At 47.0% G+C, this 12,135-nt stretch overlaps 1 non-coding gene across 1 annotated transcript; it reads left to right on the top strand.

Moving 5' to 3' along the window:
• Positions 1-11,221: 11,221 nt before the first annotated feature.
• LOC123095236 (U6 spliceosomal RNA) lies at positions 11,222-11,325 on the top strand. The gene has a single exon (XR_006446141.1). It is a non-coding gene; the product is annotated as a U6 spliceosomal RNA (small nuclear RNA).
• Positions 11,326-12,135: the final 810 nt, after the last annotated feature.

Genomic DNA, 12,135 nt, shown 5'->3' with positions numbered 1-12,135 from the left:
GGTCCAACCATGTCAAGCCCCCAGACCACGAACGGCCAGGTGATGGGTATAGTTTTGAGGGCGGTGGGTGGTATGTGGCTCTGATTAGCAAAGAGCTGGCAACCAATGCATCCTTGGACTAAGTCCTGAGCATCTGCCCGGGCCGTCGGCCAATAAAATCTTGTACGGAAGGCCTTGCCTACAAGGGCCCGGGCTGCAGCATGGTGCCCGCCGAGTCCGGAATGAATTTCAGCCAGGAGATTTCGCCCTTCCTCTTCGGAGATACACCTTTGAAGGACTCCGGTTGTGCTTTTTTTATAAAGTTCTCCCTCATGGACCTTGTAGGCTTTAGATCGCCGAACTATGCAGCGGGCCTCATTTTGGTCTTCAGGAAGTTCCTGCCTGATTAAGTAGGCTAGGAATGGTTCCGTCCACGGGGCAATTACTGCCATTATTTCGTGGGCTGAAGGTGTTATTTCATTGGCTGAGCCGCCGATTGTGTCAGAGTGGTCTGAGTTAGGTGATGCAGCTGGCTCCGGATTGTTATTTCCGGACTCCTCTTCCCATAATACGGATGGCTTAAAGAGCCGTTCCAGGAAGATGTTTGGAGGGACGGCATCGCGTTTTGCACCGATGTGTGCCAACACGTCTGCGGCCTGGTTATTATCCCGGGCTACATGGTGGAATTCGAGTCCTTCGAACCGAGCTGACATTTTTAGGACGGCGTTGCGGTAAGCTGCCATTTTTGGATCTTTGGCATCAAAGTCCCCATTTACTTGGGATATTGCGAGGTTTGAATCCCCGCGCACCTCTAGGCGTTGAATGCCCATGGAGATTGCCATCCGGAGGCCGTGTAGAAGGGCCTCATATTCGGCTGCGTTGTTGGAGTCCATGTACATTATTTGAAGTACATATTGGACTATGTCTCCAGTTGGGGACGTCAAGACGACGCCAGCCCCCAAGCCAACCAACATTTTGGATCCGTCGAAATGCATGATCCAATTGGAGTACGCGCCGTACTCTTTAGGGAGTTCGGCTTCGGTCCATTCGGCGACGAAGTCAGCCAGAACTTGCGACTTTATAGCTCGCCATGGTTTGTAGGCTATGTCAAATGGTAAGAGCTCAATGGCCCATTTTGCAATCCTGCCCGTTGCGTCGCGATTGTTTATAATATCGTTGAGAGGTACTTCGAAGGCCACCGTTATGGAACACTCTTGAAAGTAGTGTCACAGCTTCCGGGATGCCATGAACACCGCATACGCTATCTTTTGATAATGTGGGTACCGGGACTTGCATGGAGTTAAGACAGTGGATACGTAGAACACTGGTTTTTGAAGAGGGAATCTGTGCCCTTCTGTTTCTCGTTCGACGACGAGTACCGCGCTGACAACTTGATGTGTTGCTGCGATATATAATAACATAGGTTCACCCAGGTTGGGCGCGGCTAGGACCGGATTTGTTGCCAGTATGGCCTTGATTTCTTCGAGTCCGGTCGTGGCAGCATCCGTCCATTCGAAGTGTTCGGTGCGCCGGAGGAGGCGATAGAGGGGCAGAGCCTTTTCTCCCAAACGGGAGATGAAGCGGCTTAGAGCCGCTACGCACCCAGTTAGTTTTTGTATTTGCTTGAGGTCTTTTGGGATATCCAATTGTGACAGTGCTCGTATCTTGGCGGGGTTTGCTTCAATTCCTCTACCGGATACAATGAAGCCCAAAAGCTTTCCGGCTGGTACTCCGAAGACACATTTTTCCGGGTTGAGCTTAATGTCATATGCTCGAAGGTTGTCAAATGTCACCCTCAAGTCGTCTACTAGAGTTTCGACGTGTTTGGTCTTGACGACCACATCATCTACGTATGCCTCTACTGTTTTGCCTATCTGGGTAGCCAGACATGTCTGAATCATGCGCTGATATGTTGCGTCGACGTTTTTGAGTCCGAAGGGCATTGTGTTGAAGCAGAATGGTCCATATGGAGTAATGAATGCCGTTGCGGCCTGGTCTTTTTCCACCATCTTGATTTGATGGTATCCGGAGTATGCATTGAGGAAGCACAATGAATCGTGCCCTGCGGTAGCATCAATGATTTGGTCGATGCGAGGGAGAGGGAAAGGGTCCTTTGGACAGGCCTTGCAAAGGTCTTTGAAATCGACGCAAAGGCGCCAGGATTTGTCCTTTTTTGGTACCATTACTAGGTTGGCTAGCCAGTCCGGATGTTTTATATCTCTGATGAATCCGGCTTCTAAGAGTTTGGCTAGCTCCTCTCCCATTGCCTGTCTTTTGTGTTCGGAAAATCGCCGAAGAGCTTGTTTGACTGGCTTGAATCCTTTTAGGATATTTAGGCTGTGCTTTGCCAGCCTGTGTGGGATTCCTGGCATGTCTGAAGGGTGCCAGGCAAAAATGTCCCAATTTTCCCGGAGGAATTCCCGTAGTGCGGCTTCTACATCAGGATTTAATTGTGCCCCAATGGAGGCCGTCTTTGTGGGGTCCGTTGGATGGACCTGAAATTTGACTATTTTGTCTGCTGGTTTAAAAGAGGTGGACTTGGACCTCTTATCGAGTATCACATCGTCTCTATCCACCATGGAGCGCAGCGCAGTTAGTTCCTCTGCCGCTAGGGCTTTGGATAATGCCTCTAGGGCCAGTGCGGCTGTCTTATTTTCAGCGCGGAGTGCTGTATCTGGATCACTCGCGAGAGTGATTATTCCATTGGGTCCGGGCATTTTGAGCTTCATGTACCCGTAATGGGGTATAGCTTGGAAGATTGTGAATGCCTCTCGCCCTAACAAAGCGTGATATCCGCTGCCGAATGGGGCCACTTGGAACGTGACCTCTTCGGACCTGTAATTGTCCAGCGAGCCGAACACTACATCTAGTGTGATTTTTCCTGTGCAGCGTACTTCTCGACTAGGGATTATTCCCCTGAAGGTTGTGCTGCTTCGCTCAATGCGGCTCCAGTCAATTTCCATTTTTTGAAGGGTTTCCTCGTAGATGAGGTTTAATCCGCTGCCGCCATCCATGAGTACCTTGGTAAGACGAAAGCCGTCAACTATCGGACTGAGGACTAATGCGGCTGGTGCTCTAGCTGTTTGGAATTTAGGTTCGTTGCTGGCATTGAAGGTGATAGCCGTGTCGCTCCATGGATTTGTTGTTGCTACTTGGTAGACTTCGGCGAGGCCGCGGATTGTTCGTTTCCACATGTTATTTGATGCGAAAGTCTCGAAGACTGTTAATACCGTACTGGTACTGCTGGGCTGGTTGCCCGGGGCTAGAAAGCCTTCGCCACTTTTGGCCACCTGCCGTAGTATCCAACATGCTCGAAGGCTATGTGTTGGAGTGGCGCCCTCCATACTGTGGATTTTGTAGGGTCCGTTGAGCCATCTCTCCAGTATGGTTCCGTACCCTTTAGGGTTTTTTTTCTTTTTGGTTTTTAACCCAGGTGCTTGAGTATGACGCACCCTTTTATTTCGAACTGGGGTTGTATTCAGGGCCGGATTGTCCCAAAACCTAGTTTCGGTTTTCCAGGCACTCTCCATCGTGCAGTATTTTTGTACAATGGTCGCTAGGTCGGCGAAGCGTGTAACTTCGCGACGACTGATGGCGTTTATGATTCCCTTGTCCGTGCAATTGTTGCAGAAGATTGAAATCGCGCTTTCTTCACGGCAGTCCTTTATCCTGTTCATAACCAGGAGGAATCTGGCCCAATAATGATGTACTGTTTCATCGGGCTCTTGCCGTATTTGAGATAGATCGCTTATGTTTGGGTGGGCAGGTGGAATTAAGTTCGGAACCCCGCCCGATCTGAGGCTCAAAGGCCAACAAGCTTCCGGATTCAGATGCTTGGTTTGCTGAACGCTTTCCAACAAATCAGGTACGATGCCTGACTTTAGGTTCAGTATTTGATTAGCGTCCGTCCCTACGCGGGAATCCGGCATGGAGGGATCAGGAATCCGGACATAGTTGGTTTTTAACATAGAAGAAGAGTCGCCGCATTGTTCCTCTACCACAACAACATGGTGGGTAACCTGGGGAGAGTTAATTTCTCTTAGATCGGTTTTAAGCCCAATGTGATTGTAGTCGGTAGCGACTCCCAGGGCAGCGATGCGATCCAAGAGCTCGTTTACGGAGGAGAGCTCAATCGGATCTAGCTGCTCGGCGAATTCCGAGCTGACGTGAAGATCGCTTTTAATGACCAGAGAGGTCATTGTCGGAGCGGTGGCCGAACAGGCGGTCATAAGAAAACCGCCTAGCCAGATAGTCTGGCCGGCGGCCAAAGCTCCCTTGACGACGGTGCCGTCTTTAAAGACGGGGAAAGGCATCCTTCCTGATGGTGACGGCACAGAGGAACTCTCAATGAAAGCACCAATGTCGGTGTCAAAACCGGCGGATCTCGGGTAGGGGGTCCCAAACTGTGCGTCTAGGCGGATGGTAACAGGAGACAAGGGACACGATGATTTACCCAGGTTCAGGCCCTCTTGATGGAGGTAAAACCCTACGTCCTGCTCGATTAATATTGATGATGTGTGTTACAAGAGTGGATCTACCACGAGATCAAGGAGGCTAAACCCTAGAAGCTAGCCTATGGTGTGATTGTTGTTCGTCCTATGGACTAAAGCCATCCGGTTTATATAGACACCAGAGAGGGCTAGGGTTACACAGAGTCGGTTACAATGGTAGGAGATCTACATATTCGTATCGCCAAGCTTGCCTTCCACGCCAAGGAAAGTCCCATCCGGACACGGGACGAAGTCTTCAATCTTGTATCTTCATAGTTGGAGTCCGACCGATGATGATAGTTCGGCTATCCGGACACCCCCTAGCCCAGGACTCCCTCAGCTGTTGTTAGTTGGAGGCACTCGTTGTTTCGAGCAAGCCATGGATTGATGCTTGTTGGTGGTTGGGGGAGTATAAACCATTACCATTCTGTTTGGGAACTGCATATAATGCATGTAGTATGGAAGATACAGCCATCTCATAGTTGTTGCGTTGACAGCGAAAGTATCCTGCTCAAAATATTATTCAATCTCTATTTTAAAATCGAGCTCTAGCACCTCTACAAATCCCTGCTTCCCTCTGTGAAGGGCCTATCTATTTACTTTTATGTTGAGTCGTCACCCTTCTTATTAAAAGCACCCGCTGGAGAGCACACTATCATTTGCATTCATTATTATTGGTTTATGTTGGGTACGACTTGACTGGATCTCTTTTACCATGAATTACAATGTTTAGTCAGTCCTTGATCTTTAAACGTGCTCTGCATTTATGTTTTGCGGTCTCAGAAAGGGCTAGCGAGATACCGTTTTGTTATATCATGTTATGATTGTTTTGAGAAAGTGTTGTCATCCGAGTTTTATTATTATGGCTCGCTAGCTGATTATGCTATTGATATGAGTAATTGTGAGACCAAAGTGTTATTGTCAGTATGGTTAGTTCATAATATTTGCTGAAACTTGAATGCTGGCCTTTCATGTTTACAACAACAAGAGCAAACAGAGTTTGTAAAAGTTTTTCTTTATCACTTTCAGTTTATCAACTGAATTGCTTGAGGACAAGCAAAGGTTTAAGCTTGGGGGAGTTGATACGTCTCCAACGTATCTACTTTTCCAAATACTTTTGCCCTTGTTTTGGACTCTAACTTGCATGATTTGAATGAAACTAACCCGGACTGACGCTGTTTTCAGCAGAACTGCCATGATGTTGTTTTATGTGTAGAAAAGAAAAGTTCTCGGAATGTCCTGAAAATCCATGGAGGCACTTTTTGGAATTAATAAGAATTTCTGGGCAAAAGAAATACATCAGGGGACCCAGGGCCTGTCCACGAGACAGGCCCCCCCTATAGGGCGCGCCCCCTATCTCGTGGGCCCCCTGGACCTCCACCGACCTCAACTCCAACTCCATATATTCATGTTCTAGGAGAAAAAAATCAGAGAGAAAGTTTCATCGCGTTTTACGACACGGAGCCGCCGCCAAGCCCTAATCTCTCTCGGGAGGGCTGATCTGGAGTCCGTTCGAGGCTCCAGAGAGGGGGATTCGTCGCCATCGTCATCATGAACCATCCTCCATCACCAATTTCATGATTCTCACCGCCGTGCGTGAGTAATTCCATCGTAGGCTTGCTGGACGGTGATGGGTTGGATGAGATTTACCATGTAATCAAGTTAATTTTGTTAGGGTTTGATCCCTAGTATCCACTATGTTCTGAGATTGATGTTGCTATGACTTTGCTATGCTTAATGCTTGTCACTAGGGCCCGAGTGCCATGATTTCAGATATGAACCTATTATGTTTTCATGAATATATGTGTGTTCTTGATCCTATCTTGCAAGTCTATAGTCACCTATTATGTGTTATGATCCGACAACCCCGAAGTGACAATAATCGGGATACTTCTCGATGATGACCGTAGCTTGAGGAGTTCGTGTATTCACTATGTGCTAATGCTTTGTTCCGGTTCTCTATTAAAAGGAGGCCTTAATATCCCTTAGTTTCCACTAGGACCGCGCTGCCACGGGAGGGTAGGACAAAAGACGTCATGCAAGTTCTTTTCCATAAGCACGTATGACTATTTACGGAATACATGCCTACATTACATTGATGAACTGCAGCTAGTTCTGTGTCACCCTATGTTTTAGCTATTACATGAGAAATCGCATCCGGCATAATTATCCATCACTGATCCATTGCCTACGAGCTTTTCATATATTGTTTTTCGCTTATTTACTTTTTCATTGCTACTGTTACATCTACTACAAAAACCCAAAAACAATTATCTTTACTTCTGCTATCGTTACCTTTATTATCATACCACTTTTGCTACTAAATACTTTGCTGCAGATACTAAGTTATCCAGGTGTGGTTGAATTGACAACTCAACTGCTAATACTCAAGAATATTCTTTGGCTCCCCTTGTGTCGAATCAATAAATTTGGGTTGTACTTCACCCTCGAAAGCTGTTGCGACCCCCTACACTTGTGGGTTATCAGCCGTGTAATTCAAGTTCCCAAACCTGACCTGATGGCCAAGGGCATAGCTGTCGATCTGCTCCAGATGGCCAAGCGAGTTGGCCCGCAGTGCGAAGCCACCGAACACGAAGATTTGTCCGAGGAGAAAAGTCTCACCCTGGATTGCGTTGTTCAAGGTTGGGGGAGCCATCGAGCCTTACACCAACGACATAGAGTAACTCTCAATGAAAGCACCAATGTCGGTGTCAAAACCGGCGGATCTCGGGTAGGGGGTCCCGAACTGTGTGTCTAAGGCTAATGGTAACAGGAGACTGGGGACACGATGTTTTACCCAGGTTCGGGCCCTCTTGATGGAGGTAATACCCTACTTCCTGCTTGATTGATCTTGATGATATGAGTATTACAAGAGTTGATCTACCACGAGATCGTAGAGGCTAAACCCTAGAAGCTAGCCTATGGTATGATTGTTGTTGTCCTACGGTCTAAACCCTCCGGTTTATATAGACACCGGAGAGGGCTAGGGTTACACAGAGTCGGTTACAGAGAAGGAGATCTACCATCCGAATCGCCAAGATTGCCTTCCACGCAAAGGAGAGTCCCATCCGGACATGGGACGAAGTCTTCAATCTTGTATCTTCATAGTCCAACAGTCCGTCCAAAGTACATAGTCCGGCTGTCCGGATACACCCCTATCCAGGAATCCCTCAGCGGGCGCCGGGGGGCCGCAGGCATCAGGGGCGCCGGGGGCACCGAGGGGGGCGCAAGGGCCGCGGGCGCCAATGTCGGGGGCGCCGGGGGCGCCGGTGCCACGGCTGTAGGAGGCACCGCATGCGGGGGGGCGCACCTCAAAGCCAGGGGTAGGCCAAGAGAGGCGCGTGAGCGCCTTGGAGAGGCGTCGAGGAGCCCGCGTCACCGGTGACGGGAGGAACAGCCGTGGGTACCTGGTGAAACGGAAACACATGCTCATCAAAGTAAACATGCCGGGAAGTGGTTCACGCGGTGGGAGACGGGATCGTAGCACCGATATCCCTTGGAGTTGGAGGGGTAGCCGATGAAAATCCAAGCGACAGAACGAGGTGCGAGTTTGTGAGAAGTGGAGTCGACGGTGCTAGGATAGCAAAGGCACCCGAAAATACACAAGCCATCATAAGAAGGGGGCGTACCGAAGAAAAGATGGTGAGGTGCATAGTCCACCGTGGGCGGCAAGGGCGAAGGTTAAGGAGAGGAGAAGCAGTGGCGAGTGCGTCCAGCCAGGAACGGGCGGCACATTAGCATGGAACAGGAGCGTGCGAATGCAGTCGTTCAGAGTGCGAAGGACGCGTTCGGCTCGACCGTTCTACTGGGAAGTATACGGGCATGTGAGATGAAAAATTGTGCCGTGGTGCGACAGAAAAGTGCGGAAAGCAAGGTTGTCAAACTCTTTTCCATTGTCAGTCTGAAGAGCAAAGATGTGACGCCCAAACTGCATGTTGACATAGGAGTAAAAAGCCATCAAATTGGGGAGTGCATCCGACTTTCTGCGCAAAGTAAAAGTCCACACATAATGAGAATAATCATCAAGGATAACCAGATAATATAAATAGCCCGAATTACTAGGAACCGGAGAGGTCCACACATCGCTATGAATCAACTGAAAAGGGAAAGAAGCTATGGTGGTGGAGTCATTAAATGGGAGGCGAACATGTTTGCCGACACGACAGGCATGACAGGTGTGATCCTCTATCTTATGACAACTGAAAATGAAACTCCTAAGAATATGACGAAGTGTGACGGGGTTGGGATGACCCAAACAAGCATGCCAGAGATCGACGCCGACGGAGAGAGCAACCGGTGCGGTGGTGGAGGTGGACGGCGAATGCACCTGATAGAGCTCGTCGAGGCTGTCACATCGGTGAAGTACCATCTTGGTTCGAGCGTCCTTGACACAAAGTCCAAGCTCGTCAAATTCAACAGTAACAGGATTTTCACGAGTTAAACGACGAACGGAAACAAGGTTCTTAATAAGATGAGGTGACACAAGTATGTTAGACAAAATAATAGGCATGGAAGTAGAAGGAAAAGAAGTGTGCCCGACATGTGTGATAGGGAGTGTGGAACCGTCGCCGACAATGATGCGGCAGTCGATGGTGACGGGAGTGAAGGAGGCAAGATTACCAGGATGAGCAAACATGTGAGCCGTAGCCCCGGTGTCCATGTACCAATCATCACCTCCGGTGTAGTTGTTCGGTGTAGGAGCGGTATGCAGCCCGGTGAGGAGCACCGGGTCCCAGGGCGCCGGCGGCAAGGTCGGCGAGGGGGACGAAGACGCCATGGGGAGGTCGTAGCCACCGCTCAGCTGCGGCGGTGGATACTCTCCATACATCTGCGGAGCCGCGAAGTACGCATGATGCGCGGGAGGGGCGGGAGCCTGCTGGCCTGTTAACGACCCACACCAATATCCGAAAGACTCATACGCAGGCGGAGCCCCATACGCAGGCGGAGACCCGTACGTGGATGCGGGCGGAGCCCCATATGTCCCGTATGTAGGATACCCGTACATGGGAACGGGCACATCATAGGTGGCAGCCGCCCCATACGGTGGCAGGGTCGTGCCGTAGGGCACCGGCAGCGGGACGGCAGAAACGGCGGTGGACGGGCCGGCGGATGCCATCGCTAATCCGGCGGCGGCGGTCGGCGCGGTTGTGCGGCAGCAGACGCCGAGTACTTCCGGGGACGAACGACGATGACGAACGAAGCAAAACGCTGGATTCCGATCGACCCCTCAGTGCAAAGCCAGCTTCAACTAGCTAATCGATTTGGACGTGTACCAGTACTACGTGGGTACTAGTACTTCCGGCTGCAACAATCACGGGATATACGCACGTAGGAAACATATCTAAATGAAGTGTCAAACTGCCGGCGCTTCGCACAGGCGAGCGACCGAGCGACGCGATGGGCTGGCCCAGTTTTGTGTAGCCAGTGCACATACAACCATACCCGGTTTTGGGAACCTTCTCAATGTTTTTTTTTTGTTTCTTATACAGTTTTTTTTTATATTTCAACTTTTTATGCTTTTCTGTTCTTTTTCTTTTTATTTTTCCTTTTTCTGTTTCTTTTCCATTTTCATGTATATTTTTCTTTAAAAAACTTCCTGTATTCGGTAATCTTTTGAAAATTACAGAAAATATTTGTATTTTCAAATTTTTCTCATAACTCAAAAAATGTTCTGATTTTTTATATTTTTGGGGGATTTACAAAAATTGTTAGGAATGTTTTGGTTTTTCACATCTTTTAAGAAATGAATTTCAAAAAAAAAATTATTTTAAAAAAATGATCATGTTTCCACTAATTTCAGCAGTTTCAAAAATGATACAAAAATTTCAAAAAAGTTTTAGTTTTCAAATTTTGTTCGGGTGTTTAAGAAAATGTTCACATTTCCAAATTTTGTTATGGACTTTCACAAAATTGTTCATATTTTCATTTTTTCCCTGTTTTTCAAAAATTGTCAGATTGTTTTTGTTCAAAATTTTCACATCTTTTCCAAAAATGTTCATAATTTTAAAAAAACTGTTTTAAAAAGTGTTTCAAACTTTGAAAATAAATCATATTTCACTTTTTTCAGTAGTTTCAAAAAATGTTCTGTTTTCTAATTTTGTTCAGTGGTTTAAAAAAAAGTTCGTGCTTCCAAATTGTTCTAGAATTTCACAATATTGTTCATGATTTGGGACAATATTATTTTTTGAATTGTTTTCATAATTTTGAAAATTAAGTGCATTTTGCAAAACATTCAGTTTTTTCTTAATTTGCTTTTGAAATTTTCAATAATATTTTGGATCTTCGCTGGATGGTTGGTTCTGAAGGATTTTCGCTGTTGTGGGACTAGTAAAGCTCGCTAGGTAATTCAGTAGTAGCGCATCGTCAATAGGACCAGATGTTGGGTTCGCTCCGCCGCTAGTGCGCCTTTTTTAGTAACTACAGTATGTGGTCGCCCTCTGGCGCTACCTTCTGGGCAGGCCCTGTCCTATCCGTCCTGTGCGTGCCGGCGACAACCTGCCGCAGAGAGCGGGAGATAGGAGTTCCCTTGAACTTTCCCTTAAGAAAACCATGGTCACCACATACTGGCCTTTTTTTTCACCCAAAAAAACACTTTCATTGGCCCGTCAGGCACGTGGGTACCCACAACCACATTCCCGCACAAAAAATAGAAAAAAAGATGTACCAATTTCTCTAAGATAGCGCAAAAAAGAAAAAAGTACAACAACTTTTACAAAGGACCGCGATAGCCGGTGACCGTTTGCTGGCTAAGATGACATTTGAGGAAATCCGATAAAATTGGATGATATAGAGAAGATTAGTATGGTCCCTGCGCAAAAGGATGACATGCACAAATCAAGGCCGACAGCTTTAGTGTTGGGGATGGCATTTTTTACAAAACACATGTCATTTCATTTTTATTAGTGTATTTTCTATTAAAAAACTGTCACCATCAGATCTAGATCCTATGGTCTGTGGGGCGTTTGCTTAGGACTAGTGGTTGGGGCGCGCCCTCGCGCGCCTCTTGAGGCGTTCATGTGCGCTCCTATCTTTTCTAAGCACATTGGGCTTCCTTGTTTGATCCTCAGTTTCGATCCAGAATGATTAGAGTTAGAAATGTTAGTTTAGATATATAACATTAGAATATGTTAATAGCTTAGATCAATCAACCCAGAAACAAAGATAAGGCCATCTGCATATGTTACAAGTGTGTACGAACTGAATTTTTCCTACAACGTAGTTTAAAATCTTACAGAGATTCATTTGACCTCTTCTCACTTCTAGCAACAAGTCACAAGTGTACCACATAATAAGATTAACTAAAATAAGTTTCTGATCCTCTGCAACAACCTTCCAATGAAGCCTACAAACATCCCTCTATTTTGATACAAACAGCTAGTTGAATCATCTAGCCTCATCCATGTCGCTGAAGAGGATGAAAAAAACAAGGGGGGAGGCCGAAGAATATTTATAGGGTACAATTAGAGTGCTTAGTTATAGAACTCCCATAAAAGACAATGGTCAACCTCCTTGCACTCAAAAACTTGTGATTACCCTTTTTGAGTGCATTATGTTGCAAACCAAAAAATAGAAACCTTAAATGATTACTGCCCTTGAGGTTGTTCACCTCTATCCATGTAAAAATGATAATTTAGAACTCATAATGATCCATAAACATATATGTGAT

Source organism: Triticum aestivum, chromosome 4B (assembly GCF_018294505.1).
Source record: "Triticum aestivum cultivar Chinese Spring chromosome 4B, IWGSC CS RefSeq v2.1, whole genome shotgun sequence".
NCBI lineage: Eukaryota > Viridiplantae > Streptophyta > Magnoliopsida > Poales > Poaceae > Triticum > Triticum aestivum.
This window is presented reverse-complemented; position numbering and strand designations above follow the sequence as displayed.